The 15,951-nt window shown below is 36.5% G+C and overlaps 1 protein-coding gene and 2 long non-coding RNA genes across 3 annotated transcripts in view; 1 reads left to right on the top strand and 2 right to left on the bottom strand.

Annotated features, from left to right (window-relative positions):
• The window catches only part of LOC135085608 (uncharacterized), a 227,278-nt gene that overhangs the window by 146,318 nt on the left and 65,009 nt on the right, over positions 1-15,951 (bottom strand). The window lies entirely within an intron of this gene.
• Positions 4,535-5,655, top strand: LOC135085629 (uncharacterized). The gene is made up of 3 exons (XR_010260172.1): positions 4,535-4,627; positions 4,714-4,941; positions 5,417-5,655. It is a non-coding gene; the product is annotated as an uncharacterized LOC135085629 (long non-coding RNA).
• Positions 7,421-8,325, bottom strand: LOC135085643 (uncharacterized). Its single transcript, XR_010260181.1, has 3 exons — positions 8,208-8,325; positions 7,733-7,897; positions 7,421-7,655 (listed from the first exon to the last, which is right to left on the bottom strand). It is a non-coding gene; the product is annotated as an uncharacterized LOC135085643 (long non-coding RNA).

Raw genomic sequence — 15,951 nt, 5'->3', positions numbered from 1 at the left:
CCGCCATCTTGTTTTTTGATAACCTGTGAATGGGGCTCTTAAGAAGACTATACATGTCACAAATACTCAAAAGAAATTTTCAAAAACAATTGCGCATCTCGGAGTGACACCTCCCTAAAAACACCTCGAAATCGCATTTTCAATCCAAGATGGCGGCGCGGCCATTTTGTTTTTCCGTTTTTTTCCCACATTTTTGAACACACCTTGGCAACCCCAACCAACCACCAAAAAAGAAAAAATTCAGGACCAAAGACAAAAAAGTTGGTGTTTCAAAAAGTGCCGCCATTTTGTTTTTTGGTTCAAAAAATGTGGTAAAGCTGTCAGTCAAAAAATCTAGTTTAAAACAAACACTAACAATTTTACCCCTCTCCCCTCTAAATACCCTAAAAATACCCCTGATCAGTGAGTCAGTGAGTGAGTCAGTGGTAATCGAGCTTTATATATTATAGACTAGCTTTGGTCGCCCGCTACGCGGGCTACAAAAGCTAGATCTGCGATGCTGGCCGCTCCGGGCTTCGCCCTACGCGGCGCTCGGCCTGCGGCCTCGCAGTCGGAGCTCGGCCTTCGGCCTCGCAAAAATTACAGGGGGCGTTTATCGTTCGTCGCAAGGCTCTTTTGCTTTTTTGACGCAACACAAGTAAATCTATGGGTACTGTGGGGATTTGAACCATCGCTCGGCCTTCGGCCTCGCCTTTCAGTCTGTCACTGGGCTCTAGTCATTTTTTGACGCATTAAAAATAAATCTATGGCGACTCACAGGCTTCAAACTATCGCTCGGCCTTCGGCCTCGCCTTTTTCTACGTTAGCTAAGCCCCCCTGCATACAATTTGTATGGAGAATTTAGTCCCTTTAGGAAAACGGGTGAACGCTTGGCGGCCATCTTGGATTTCCAAAATTTTGCATTTTTGCCTTAATCTGGACCATTTTCCGCGCCGAACCCCATTTTTACTTTTTTTCTAACTTCACCCAATCCCGTAAAACAATTCCTTATTCCTCCGTTGTCCCAAAACTTTGAGTTCCCCTAACTCCCAGTGTTGCCAGGTGATCGAGATAAAAATAGTCAAATGTCATTAGTTTGACCTATTTGCAGGAGGCGTCATCCAAAGTTTTGACCGAAAGTCGTTATTTCCATTTTTTACATTTTTTGACTAAATCTTCCAAAGTATGGCAACACTGGAAATTTTTGTTTTCCCAAACGATACTCCTTGGCAAACTACGTAATCGCCCCATACAACCCGACTTTCCCAAATGTTGCCAACTGCCCGAAAAACGCATTTGAAAACTCAGAAAACTGAAACTTTATACAAAATGGCCGCCCGCTCGGTCGCCATCTTGATTTTCTGACATTTCGGATTTTTCCCATAATCTGGGTCGTATAACCGACTAAACCTCATTTTTGGATTTTCTCTGCCAGAACTCCTTCTATCCGTCCTTAACTTTAAAGACACCCATGTCGAAAAAAAATCTTTTCCCCGTAGCTCCTAGTGTTGCCAGGTGATCGAGATGAAAATGGTCAAATGTCATTTGCACGACCCTTTTGCAGGAGGCGTCGTCCAAATTTTTGACCGGAAGTCGTTATTTCTACTTTCGACATTTTTGGACCAAATCTCCTAAGGTATGGCAACACTGGAGAAATTTCTTCACCCAAGCGAAACCTCTCGACAGGACACACAACCGCCTCATACAACTCAACTTTCCAAAGTGTTGCCAACTACTCGAAAAATGAATTCCAAAATTTCGAAATTTTCAACTTTTTACAAAATGGCCGCCCACGCCGCCGCCATCTTGATTTTTTGACATTTCGGATTTTTCCCATAATCTGGGTAGTATATCCGACCAAACGTCATTTTTATTTTTTTTCTGCCATAATTCTTTCTGTCTGTCACTAACTTTAAAGTCACCCATGTCGCAAAAAAAACTTTTCCCCATAACTTTCAGTGTTGCCAGACTTTTTTGATAAAAATGGTGAAATGTCATTCGGGTCCCCAAATGTCACCAGACTGCATACCAAGTTTTTGGAATTTCTGGAAATTTCCATTTTCTACTATCCGGGGCCATGGTGGAAAATTTTCTTCCAAAATGGTAGTTTTTTCCGATTCATGGCAACACTCGAATAACAGACCAACAATCGCCCGGAACATTGTACCCCACTCCGATGTCGCCATCTACCGGAAAATTCGTGTCAAACTTTGGGAATTTTTTGATCGCAACAAAATGGCCGACAGCTCAGCCGCCATCTTGTTTTTTGATAATCTGTGCATGTGGCTCTAAAGAAGACTATACATGTCACAAACACCCAAAAGAAATTTTCAAAAACAATTGCGCATCTCGGAGTGACACCTCCCTAAAAACACCTCGAAATCGCATTTTCAATCCAAGATGGCGGCGCGGCCATTTTGTTTTTCCGTTTTTTTCTCAAATTTTTTAACACATCTTGGCAACCCCAACAAACTCCCAAAAAAGAAAAAATTCAGGACTGAAAACAAAAAAGTTGGTGTTTCAAAAAGTGCCGCCATTTTGTTTTTTGGTTCAAAAAATCTAGTAAAGCTGGCAGTCGAAAAATCTAGTTTAAAACAAACACCAAAAATTTTACCCATCTCCCCTTTAAATACCCCAAAAATACCCCTGATCAGTCAGTGAGTCAGTCAGTGGTAATCGAGCTTTATATAATATAGATACAAATACACTTACTGCCACCATAGAACAAAACTAATGCACGTCACTGAACTAATAACAAAATAAAACTTCGAGCTACTTTCTCTCTTATCAGAGGCAAATAAAGATTAATAATTAATTCGAAGCACATTCGGTCTCTTTTATTACATCTATTTAGTTAACATTAATAGTGTTAATTAAAAAGGTAGTAAATTCTTTGATTTTATATTAAAACTAGCTTTTGCCTGCGGCTTATCACGAGTAGTTAGTAAAAATGTTTATAATATTATTATTATAGAAATAATAACAACTTACCTGAAGAACTAAAATTGCTTGAAGGGAATGTATTTAGGAAGAAATTAATAAATTGGTTACTGAGCCATGGTTTTTATAGCATTGACGAATATTTTAACTTAAATAGATAGTGTATGAATTTTATTGTGACATCTACATTTAACTTTTGACATTGAACATTTATTAACTGAATTTATTTTAATTTACGAAATTGTATGTTAAAAATAATCTGACTGATAAAATAATTGTACGTGTGTTTGCAGGCTGAATACATACTTGGGAATAATTTAATAGCTGTAAGATTTGCTGTAAGATATTTTCATGATTCTTTCACAATTATCACAGTATTAGTTTTACTAATATTTTCAAGATTTATTAATAGAAAAAAATTGGAAACTTGTCCGTTGGATTCCTATTTCCTATCCCTTTTCGAATTAAAGGTCCAACTCTATTGAACAGATTTCAATGGAATTCCATTGTGAAGTTAGACTTACTTACTTTTTTTTATAAATACAAACATAAGTGAGACGAGTTTTACAATTAATAGAAGTTATTGGACTTTCAGTGCTATAAAGTAACTTTTAAGTTGTGCCCTGGAATTATTTGATAATGGTCTCCATTACAAATTGCATAAAGTTTACATAAAATTTTGTGGTCCATTTCTATTTTTCTACATCACGAGAGTATACAGGGTGTTTGGCGGAAGGTTAGACAAACTTCGTGGGTGTATAGGTAAGGTCATTTAAGAATACAAGTTCGCCCATTTGACCCTAAGTGAGCTACTTAAGTTTTTCTAACCACCCTGTATAGACTACATCTTGACAAACCTACTCATTTATTGTAGGACAAATCCTAGATTGGCTTGACGGACTGACGACCTTTCAGAAGATAGCTGGCACTGAATATAAATTATCGTAACCCCCTTCTCTATTTTTAAACCGGCAGACAGTCAGTGGTGACTGAGTTTGTTGCGGCGCTTCTTCTCAGCACTTGCCAAATGTTTGTCTCGAAGCGCTGGTACGGCAAAAAAAGAATGAGACATAAAGGCATTGGACGATTTGTAAGAACTAACCACTAGTGAGTGACAGGAGCTGACTAAACATTGGCGCCAACTGATGAGCGCTAAAATGATAGCCCTCTTTGACAGAAAAACTTACGTTCGTTCGTTCGTGTCAGCCAAATGACGTCCACTGTAGTACTGTTAGACAAAGGCCTCCTCCAAGGTTTTCCACAACGAACGGTCCTGCATGTCGATTCTATAAAATTCTAACAAAAACTCCCTTCACCCAACGATGTTCAGAGTCCCTTCACTTAAGTTACAAAATGACCTTGATTCGGCATTCTGTAAACATTTCTCAGCGCGAGTGATGACAAGTGAACAGTGAGGCGGCCTAGGGATTGACACACGCAACAAAAATGTTAGTCGAGTTTTTCGATTCAAGTTTTTTATTTAAAATATTGAGATTTTGGCACAAAACTTGAAGTCATTATTTATTTCTTTAACTTAAATGTCATAATCTGAACAAATTAAGGCAGATTTTACGTTAAAAACTAGAAATCTCTAATTCATAGCATATACATAATCTGTGCTCTTACAAACGAAACAAAATGTCAAATTTACTTGTTGATTGTTTACGTTTGATGTTATTGATGTTTGAGATTGAGAAATTATCTTAAAGTAAGTATACATTTGTGTTTGTGAAAGTTTTATACTATATTTTTAAGTTACTTAAGTAATAATGTAATTAATTTAAAATGTTTCAGTCCAAATGAGGCACGATCCTCTCACCCATCGTCAGTCCCAAGTTGAAACTGTTCGAATTTATGTAAAAAAAAAGAAACCCTGGCTTAGCAAAGGGTTTCTTGAAATACACACCATTGAAGCCATTATACAGAATAAAAATACCACATAACGAGGTTGGCAGCTTCAGTAGGAGGAACAAGCCGTGCGCTAAACACTATAAACATTACAAACAATGAACAAAGGCCAAGGTTAGTATCCGCTTATCAACATGGTTGACCCACTTAACATTCTTTAAAAGCAAACCACAAGATGTGCAACGAATGTTGGTTTTTAAAGTGTGCTCGTTGGATTCATTAATAGCCCCACCGAAATCTAAATTAAAAGAGTAATGCATGATTTTGTTCTAACTTTTTTATATTTTGTAAAGACCAGTCAGATATAAATTGACAAAAACCACCGAAGTTTGGGGCTTTTTTTATTTTTAATGAAATAATCATGAACTACTTGTGCAGTTTATGACAAAGTGCTTCAGTAGGTACCTACTTTACTAAAGTGTATTTTATTTAAGCCCAAGTACCTAATAGAGATGTAGTTGAAACCAACCCACTAAGTTTGTTTCGGAGATAGAAAACTTTATCTTGTATGGATGTTATGCCATGCACATACTTATGTCACAAATGCCATTAAAACTTAATACATTATTTTTCATACTGTCTTTTTCAGCATCACATTCCACAACTCCTCCACGTACTGTTACTCCACCGCCGTCTCAACAGCGATCGGAATACGCAACATTTACTGAGAGATTCCTGAGGGTGGTAGAACAGCAGGACTTGCAGACATTGTGTGGAACGCAAAGCGGAAAGAGAAGAGATACTGACTGAAGCCCTGACTGAACTGGGAAAAGGATTGAAAGCTTTAGCAGAAGCTAATAAATGGATTAAAGATAAAATATTACTACAGCTTTATTTGTTTAATTTCTTTACTACATATTTCTATTACTGTGCCCCTCAGAAAGTAATGATAAAATTAGAGGTAGTCTTAATAATTATTTTAAATACGAAATACATAGATATATTTTATTATTCAAAATAATTAAGATGAAACAAAAATTTTAATGAAAGTTTGTACATATCCACACTTATTATTCTTTTAGGTACATAGAGATGTAAAATGTTTGATTTATAGTTAGATTTATTTATATGAGTGCTTCTGGGGAATTATCTTCGGTACCACTCACTGGTGTCATTAGGCAGGCGCACTATGGAATGAAATTGCGATTTATGGACATAGCAATTTTTTTCACAATTTCTATTTGAAAAAAATACCTATCGATAGGTTACGTTATTCTGATGAATAAATGCTGCACAAGTTTTTCTCTAAAACCAATAGTTTGGCTGGAAAAAAATATTTTCCATTTTCGTTGTATGGAATGAAACATAAAGTGGTCGATTTTGACTAAGCCTTGACAGATCTTGCTTTGAAACTACTTGAGCCTTATTCTATGGCTTGTTGACTATAATCCTACACTATCAGCGCGCGCCCAAAGTTGCCCGTTCACAAGTTATGAGGTTCTGAAAATTTAAAAAAAAAGTAAGTAAAAGTGCCTTTTTTTTGGAATATCTTTAAAGATTTAACGAAAATATAAAGATTCTATACGTTAATAATGTAAATTAATCTTAAATTACTGCTAAAAAGACATTTTAATAAAATTAAAAGTAATAAAGTCAGCGATTTTTTTCCACAACTTCTGTTTAAAAAAAATACTTATCAATAGGGTATGTTATTCTGATGAATAAATATTATTAAACGTTTTTCTCTAAAACCAATGGTTTGGCTGGAAAAAAATATTTTCCATTTTCGTTGTACGGAATGAAACATAAAGTGGTCGATTTCGACTAAGCCTTGACAGATTTTGCTTTGAAACTACTTGAGCCTTGATCTATGGCTTGTTGACTATAATCCTACACTAACAGCGCGCGCCCAAAGTTGCCGGTTCAGAAGTTATGAGGTTCAGAAAAATGAAAATTAAAGTAAGTAAAATTGACTTTTCTTTAGATAAGACGACAAGAGAAAGGTTAATTACATTACTAAAGTATAGAATTTTCATGTTTTAGTTGAATCTTTAAAGATATACCCAAAAAAAGATACTTTTACTTACTTTAATTTTCATTTTTCGGAACCTCATACCTTTTGAACGGGCAACTTTGGGCGCGCGCTGTTAGTATAGGATTACAGTCAACAAGCCATAGATCAAGGCTCAAGTAGTTTCAAAGCAAAATCTGTCAAGGATTAGTCGAAATCGACCACTTTATGTTTCATTCCATACAACGAAAATGGAAAATATTTTTTTCCAGCCAAACTATTGGTTTTAGAGAAAAACGTTTAATAATATTTATTCATCAGAATAACATACCCTATCGATAGGTATTTTTTTTAAACAGAAATTGTGGAAAAAATATCGCTGACTTTATTACTTTTAATTTTATTAAAATGTGTTTTTAGCAGTAATTTAAGGTTAATTTACATTATTAACGTATAGAATCTTAATATTTTCGTTAAATCTTTAAAGATATTCCAAAAAAAAGGCACTTTAACTTACTTTTTTTTAATTTTTCAGAACCTCATAACTTGTGAACGGGCAACTTTGGGCGCGCGCTGATAGTGTAGGATTATAGTCAACAAGCCATTAAACAAGGTTCAAGTAGTTTCAAAGCAAGATCTGTCAAGGCTTAGTCAAAATCGACCACTTTATGTTTCATTCCATACAACGAAAATGGAAAATATTTTTTTCCAGCCAAACTATTGGTTTTAGAGAAAAACTTGTGCAGCATTTATTCATCAGAATAACGTAACCTATCGATAGGTAATTTTTTCAAATAGAAATTGTGAAAAAAATTGCTATGTCCATAAATCGCAATTTCGATCCATAGTGAGGCGCTTGGAGCATATCCTAAATCACCTAAAAAAAAAACACAAGCATCAATCACACATTACAAAAATTAAAATTGCCTCACATCCTAAGTAGTAGTGACTCACCAAGCAAAACCACTTCATCACCAGCCTTTGTACATCTCTTAAGTGGTTTTTTTACTATAGGTAGGTAGATACAGTGATTAAAAATAAATCAGACTTGCATAGCACCACCATTCCACCATATTAAGTTGAATCCACATTTGACTTATTTAGATCTTTATCTGTTATCTGAAAAAAGAAATAATATTAGAAGACACATTCTTCGAGTGATGAGGTTACATAAGGGTGATCAAAGAACAGGAAAAAGACCTGCTCTATCACACAAGGACATAAGTTATTTATTGTATTACATATAAGCTTAAGGACTAAATTTCCTTGCTAATGTAACAATATTTATTATGTAATTGTATGTGAATGTACCTATTGTGAACTCGTTAGCTTTATATCAAACCCGTGGTTTTCAAAGCTATCTAAATGCAACTGTCCCAATGTAATTGTCTAAAAAAACTATTACAAAATTGATACCCAATTTACCTACCAATTGCACTTTCTTGCATCGTAACCTTTGCGACAGTAAAAACGTTATCGTTCTCTGCTGGTAAATTTATTAATTACTTTACAGTTTACTGCCTTTAGCCAAAAATTATAAGGTGCATAATATCTCTGAAACAAATCATTAAATTTATATATGGTATTCCAATGAGGACGAAGTATGTAATAAAATACAGACTCTAGCTACTGATACTGTATGAAGATCCATGTATTCATTGTTTGAAATCTATTTTAAACTGTGTAATAATATCAATGTACTTAATAAAAAAATAACTTTACATAAGCTTACCTTTACCTACTCGAGTTGAAATCCATTTTCCTTTAATAAAAACATTCGTGTCATCCCTAATATGCATAATTTAGTTCAAATAAATATCACAAAACTTATTTTTAACACATTTGAACACTAATAAATGTAATTTTAATGCAATTTTCTAAAACTCCGTCTATTCTCACTCACAAAATACTAACTTTTTATTTGACATTTTGGAGCGCATTCGAGTGCGAAGTGTGTTTCGAAATGAGGCTGGAATTTCCTTACAGAATGCCACTCAAAACGTCATCCCATACAAAATCTCACGATCAATTAGTTCAACCCGCTGCCGCGCCGACAAGCGTAGCGCTAGAGTAAATTCGTGCCGACGATCGAGTTTATAGAATGCAAATCTAAAAACTCATCGCGGATTTAGTTGCGATGTCTAGGTGAAGGTTTTATAGAATCGCACTGCTGGACTGCCCGCATCCAGACTCTTTCTAGATCGTCGGTCCACCTAGTAGGTGGCTAGGAGGCCTGTCCACGCTACATCTTCCAGCCCGTGGTCGCCACTCGAGAACTTTTCTGCCCCAACGGCCATCGTCTCTACGAGCTATGTGCCCCGCCCGCTGCCACTTGATTTTAGCAATTCTGCGGGCTATGTCGCTTGAATTGCTTGACTGAAATGTCAGGTAATAAAGACTAGTAATCTTGTAGTCTGCTTAGATTTTTTAACAAAGTGTAAGCAACAATCAAAAGATGTTTTCGAAGCATCCAAATACATCGGATCAATGCGAAATGATTCTTCAGAACGAACGCAGAATTACAATCTGTTTTGACAGCAAAATGCCGTCTCTGGCTCATTTGCCAGCCAGGTCTCACTCAGATGCCTTTGGTGATTTTCTAAAAAGATTTTATAAATTTATTAAACTGGCCTAGTTTTTTAAAATTTATTTAATTTTAATTGCCCAACGCTGAACTGTTATGACATTGATAGGAGGGCACATGTGTTGTATTGATATTGCAATACAAAAATATGCGTTAAGACAGATGCAAAAGTAATTCTTTCACGAGATTTTTTTATTTTTGACAGACAATACAGAAAGCTAAAAATCTAAATTAGTAAACATTCTTTATTGATGGTCATTTTTTCCAAATTGTTTCACTCTAACTAGGACTAGGAGGTATTTTATTTTTTCTTTAATTTACGATTTGATTTCAATCAAGCATCCAAGTGAGAAAGTACCCAAGAAACCGATTCGAACAGCATTTACAAACAACATTATTTATTTAACTTGAGCGACGCCATCTTGTGTTTTAATGCTCAAGCCATTCTAAATTTCAAAAGCGCGCCATTTCTCTTCAGCTGTCAAAGTTTTTTTTTCACAGGTGTTTCTTAGTGGCCATGACAATGTATTTTGGTGGCAATGTTGCTTTTTATTGCACGAAAAAGGCACAATCCGAACTTGATTGTTCATGTATAATTTCTCTCAGTGTATTCTTTAGTCAACCTCTTATAACTAAGTTACTTATTATTTTAATTGAATTTATTCAGGTGTTACTTTAAAAGCGCTAAATAAAAAAAATGTTAATGTCTTCTAATATTTTAAAAGAAAAACCTTTTTAAGGTGCACTGACGCCGTTTATTCGCATCAAACAAGAGTAATTAAATTGTTATTAATAATGTTAATTAAAAGTTCAAAAACTTTATTAAACGTTTGGCGAATTTACTTCGTTAAACTCTTTTTTTTTGTCTGAATTGAAGTTTGAACGCTTTTTTATGAGCATTTAATGAAAATCACTGAAAGTTATTTCTACGGATTTTTAAAGCTTGCACTTAATTATCAACATGTATTCGGTTACGATCTTTTATTGCATCATCATCATCTCAGCCATAGGCATTGAGTTATAATGTACTACGTACTAGAGAAGACATGTCAACTAGATTGTTTCTGGCACGCAAATTGGTCCACGGACCGATCTTCAATTAGTATGTGCCCAGTGCTTGTCACGAGGTGACGCGTTTGAGCGAAGTTTTGTTTTCTGAAAATATGCCTTCATGTGCATTAAGATACTGTTCAAAGAACACCAAGAACACAAGTAAAAGTCAAGGAGTGACTTTTCATAAGTAAGTTCAACATTTATTATATAAAAACACGCAATTGATTTTAATTTTTAAATTGCAACGGGTCCCCGCGGCGGTAGCCATATTTACGTGAAAATCAAAGAATAAAAAATTTCTATGCGCAGACTAGACACTATCCTCCTTACTAATAAAAAGTTACACAGTTGTTGAACACTGTTTTAAAATGACATTTCCATACTAAACGTCACTTTAAAACACTGTTCAACGAGCGTGTAAGTTTTATTAGTAAGGGTATGTATATTGACGTATAATCTATTTAAATAAAAATGAATTGATGTTCGTTAGTCTGATTAAAACTCGAGAACGGCTGGGCCGATTGAGCTGATTTTGGTTTTAAAAATAATGTTTGTCGCAGTCCAGGGTAGGTCTAAACGGGGAGCAAATACGCGCGCGATATTGTTTTTCTGTGACAGACAAAATTCCACGCGGGCGAAGCCGCGGGCGGAAAGCTAGTGTTAAATAAAAATGAATTATGATGAATATAATTTTAGTATTATTTATTATTATTAATTTGGATTTAAAGGTTTCCTCGGCCGTGCCGTGATACAAGAGAAATATGGATCAAATTCGTTCAAAAGAATCGCAGCGAAGAAACATGGTTACCTACCGAGCATTCATGCATATGTTCCATGCATTTCCAAGAAAACGAAAAATTCACCTCTAAATCGGGAAGAGTGTACTTAAAGAAATCTGCAGTGCCATGCGATAACGTAATTATATTATTATTTTAATACTATTTTTATTAATTTTTAATTCTGTAACGGTACAATATTCACAGGCTTCTAAAATAACTTTTTCTTTTTCAGCCATCAACATGTGAACGGGAAGTATCAGAATCGTTGTCTGAATCAGTAAGCAGTTCGAATTCTATTTTTGACAGTCCAAGAAAAATTGTACTTAAAAATAAATTACGCAAGGAATCTGAAGCTAACAAGAAACTCACTGAAAAAATGAAGAAAATTCAAAGCCAAAATGTTTATTTGAAGAAAAAAAATGCTTCTTACAAAAAAATTGTCCAAAATTTGAAAGATACATTTGGACTCAATTTAAATGCCGAGATTGATTTAATGGCTAAAGCAGAAGTTGTTGAGTTACATAAATCTTTAATGAAAAAGAATAAACAGAGCAGGCATTAACTATTATGCATTGCACCCTTACGGAAATTCGCATTGACTTTACACTACTATTCACCAGCTGCTTATAAATACATTAGGGAATGCTACAACAAAGCTCTTCCACATCCTAGGACCATTTGCAGGTGGTATTCAACGGTTAATGCAGAGCCAGGTTTTACTTCAGAAGCATTTGCAGCCTTAAAGAAGAAATCCCAATCCAACGCAAATTCAAATAAACCTGTAATCTGCTCATTGGTATTTGACGAAATAGCTATCAGGAGACAGAAGCTTTTTCACAATAATCAAAAATTGGGTGCTGTTAATTTTGGAGCAGGTCCTATGGAAGGTGAAGAAGACGAGACTGTAGCAACGCAAGCTTTAGTATTTATGCTGGTTGCCCTAAACGAAAATTGGAAATTACCCGTGGGGTACTTTTTGACGGCCGGTGTAAATGCTGAAACAAAGGCGAATTTGATAAAAATATGCTTGCAAAAGTGCCATGAGGTTGGTTGCCAAGTTTTAAGTCTTACGTTTGATGGTTGCTCTGCAAACTTTGGCGCAGCTGATATTTTGGGTTGTAAGTTATCTGACGTCAATAATATGAAGACTTATTTTCCACATCCATGCACAGGAGAAAAAGTTTGCATTTTTATAGACCCTTGCCATGTTATAAAACTTATAAGAAACACGTTTGAGAAAAAAAGACTGTTGTTCGATAATAATGACAAACAAATCAAATGGCAACTACTAATAAATCTAAACAAGCTTCAACAAAACGAAGGTCTCACATTCGGAAACAAGTTAACACCTCGTCATATATATCGGCGCATCCAGATATATTTATAAAAATCACATAACCGTAACGTAAAATTATAAGACAAAATTGTTTAAGTTTTATTCAAGATTATTATTCTTGCTATAATTTTCATAGTTTTTAAATAATTAGTTCATTTCAGTTTGAGAAATAACGCTTTATCGTTTTATTTGAAACGTTCTTATTGATTCAAATCGATTGATCGACTGTTTATTAATTTGATTATTAAAAGAGTTAAAACTTGGTTTATTAGTTAACCATAATTAACTTGATTGTTTTTAAAGTAATTATGATTGTAAGAAACAAGTGACAATTCGTAATTCAGACGTTTTTAAATGATTTTCAATACGACACGCGCGCCCTCTGGCGAACGGAATTGTCACTTGCGTCACAGAGCGGCCGCTAGTCGGGACGGAGCTCACTTTTGCTCGAGCCGCCGGACCGATCGGACGTATCTTGGACCTGTACAAGTTCGTGGAATAAACTGAGTGAGTTTCATTTGGATTTTTGTTATTTTTGCTGTGCATGGATGAGGAAAGTGAAAATGACGTCAGCAGGGCTGACGTCAGTATTTTTAAAAACATTTCTGGTGTCGGTTCTCCGTCATCAGAAGTGGGATCGGAACAAATACCACCCACTTCTGCTCCACCATTACCTGATACGCCTGGTACTGTGAACGCCGGTACCTCTCAACACCAGCCGCAGCAGCACCAGTTTATCCAGACGGTTATGCCCAACCTACCTGCAGGTAGTGTACCACCACAGTTTTTCATGCAAATGATGAATATGATGCAACAAATGTCAGAACGGTTAACTGCTCCGTCTGAGACAAAGGTAAGAATAAATGATATTTATCTACCCTCATTTGATCCTGATACAAACGTCGGTGTACGCGAGTGGTGTCAGCATATAAACAAAGCAGTAGAGACTTACAAATTCAACGACTTTGATATTCGCATGAAGGTCGGTAGCCTATTGAAAGGACGAGCTAAAATGTGGGTCGATGACTGGATGGTTACAACGGCATCGTGGGAAGAGTTAAGAAATAATCTTATCACCACATTTGAACCGGAAAACAGGTATTCTCGAGATATACTTAGATTTAGAGAGCATGCTTATGACTCGTCAAAGGACATCGCTGAATTCCTGTCTCGCGCCTGGGTACTTTGGAGGCGTGTCACAAAAGACAAACTGGACAACTCTGATGCAGTAGAGGCTGTTATTGGGTGCGTAAACGATGAACGATTGAGGATTGAATTGTTAAATACCAGGGCAACGACGGTACCCGAACTTATTTCAATCGCATCTTCGATACGTGCGAAACGTCCTCATTCAGGTTCAAATAATCCGGTACCTAACAAGCGAACACGCTTTTCGGAAGGTACGCAAGCTTTACCACTGTGTCGAATTTGTAAAAAGAATAATCACACTACCAATGAATGTCGGTTTAAGCCTTCGTTACCTAAACAAGACTCAAATAGTCAAGAAATGTCTCAAATTACCAAACCAACTTGCACATTCTGTAAGAAAATTGGTCACACGTACGATGTATGCTTCAAACGCGAACGAACTTTGACCTCTAGTGTTAATTGCATCGCGGGAACAAATCTTGCTCCGATAAATATCAAAATTGGGTCAAAATCATTGCGCGCCGTCTTCGATAGCGGCGCTGAATGTTCAGTGATGCGAGAATCAGTAGCTGAAACATTACCTGGACGTCGTATTCAAACAGTGAACTATATGAGGGGTATCGGTCAATTTCCTGTACTTTCTTTGACTTCTATATCGACCATTTGCGTTATAGATGACATAAGTGTTGAACTGCAGTTTTGCGTCTTGCCTGATTATGAGATGTCTACTGATATTTTGGTTGGTATGAACTTGATTAATAATACAAACTTGAGCATGTTAGTGACATCGAACGGAACGAGACTTGTTCATCAACAAACAATAAACCATGTGAGTACCCATAACTCAATCTTTGATAAACTTGACTGTGATCTTACGGATGATAACGAGACTTCATTGCTGCGCATGCTGTTGAATAAATATGAACACTTATTTATTCGCGGCTACCCCAAGACTCGTGTTAACACAGGGGAGTTAGAAATTCGACTCAAGAACCCGGATAAATACGTAGAACGAAGACCATACCGCCTCAGTCCGGTCGAGCGAGAGAAGGTACGTACTATTATAAGTGAACTACTGGAGCACAATATAATCCGCGAAAGTAAGTCTCCATATTCAAGCCCGATAATATTGGTGAAAAAGAAGAACGGCGATGATCGCCTTTGTGTGGACTTCCGTGAGTTGAATTCAAATACTTTGCGAGACCATTATCCACTTCCGCTGATCTTAGACCAGATCGATCAACTGGCAGATGGACAATACTTCACCACATTTGACATGGCAGCTGGTTTTCATCAGATTCCAATCTCAGAGGCGTCAATAGAAAAGACTGCGTTCGTCACACCAGATGGTTTGTATGAATATCTTACCATGCCTTTCGGACTTAGCAATGCTTGTTCAGTTTACCAAAGATGCATCAACAGAGCACTATTTCCACTGTTGGGAACTGCTGCACAAGTGTATGTTGATGACGTCCTCAGCAAGTGTGTAGACTTTACACAAGGAATATCCAATATTGAACGCATCCTCATAGCACTACAGGAAGCTGGATTTTCTATCAATGTAGATAAATGCAGTTTCTTCAAACGTTCCATTGAGTACCTGGGAAACGTGGTGTCCAATGGACAGGTACGTCCAAGTCCAAAGAAAGTCGAGGCGTTAGTGAAAGCACCGCTACCAAAAACCCCGAAACAGGTAAGGCAATTTAATGGATTAGCGGGATACTTCAGAAAATTTATCCCGGACTTTTCCCGTACAATGATACCGTTGTACGAATTAACCAAACAAGGTGCCAAATGGGAGTGGAACGAGCGTCACGAGGAAGCGCGAAATAAGGTAATAGAATGCTTAACATCTGCACCAGTACTTACCTTATTCCAAGAAGATGCCCCGATCGAATTGTACACTGACGCTAGTAGTTTGGGATTTGGTGCAGTGCTTGTGCAGGTATTAGAAAATCGCCAACATGCTGTTGCATTTATGAGTATGCGTACTACTGATGCTGAAAGCCGATATCACTCTTATGAGTTAGAGACTTTGGCAGTGGTACGTGCAATCAAACACTTCCGGCAGTACCTGTACGGACGCAAATTCAAAGTCATAACTGACTGCAACGCACTAAAAGCATCAAAACATAAAAAAGATTTGCTCCCAAGGATCCATCGCTGGTGGGCGTTCCTTCAGAACTATGACTTCGAGGTGGAATACCGCAAAGGAGAACGTCTACAGCACGCAGACTTTTTCAGCAGGAACCCTGAGGACCAAACAATCAAG

The sequence above is a fragment of the Ostrinia nubilalis genome, chromosome 29, assembly GCF_963855985.1.
Source record: "Ostrinia nubilalis chromosome 29, ilOstNubi1.1, whole genome shotgun sequence".
Classification (NCBI taxonomy): Eukaryota; Metazoa; Arthropoda; class Insecta; order Lepidoptera; family Crambidae; genus Ostrinia; species Ostrinia nubilalis.
This window is presented reverse-complemented; position numbering and strand designations above follow the sequence as displayed.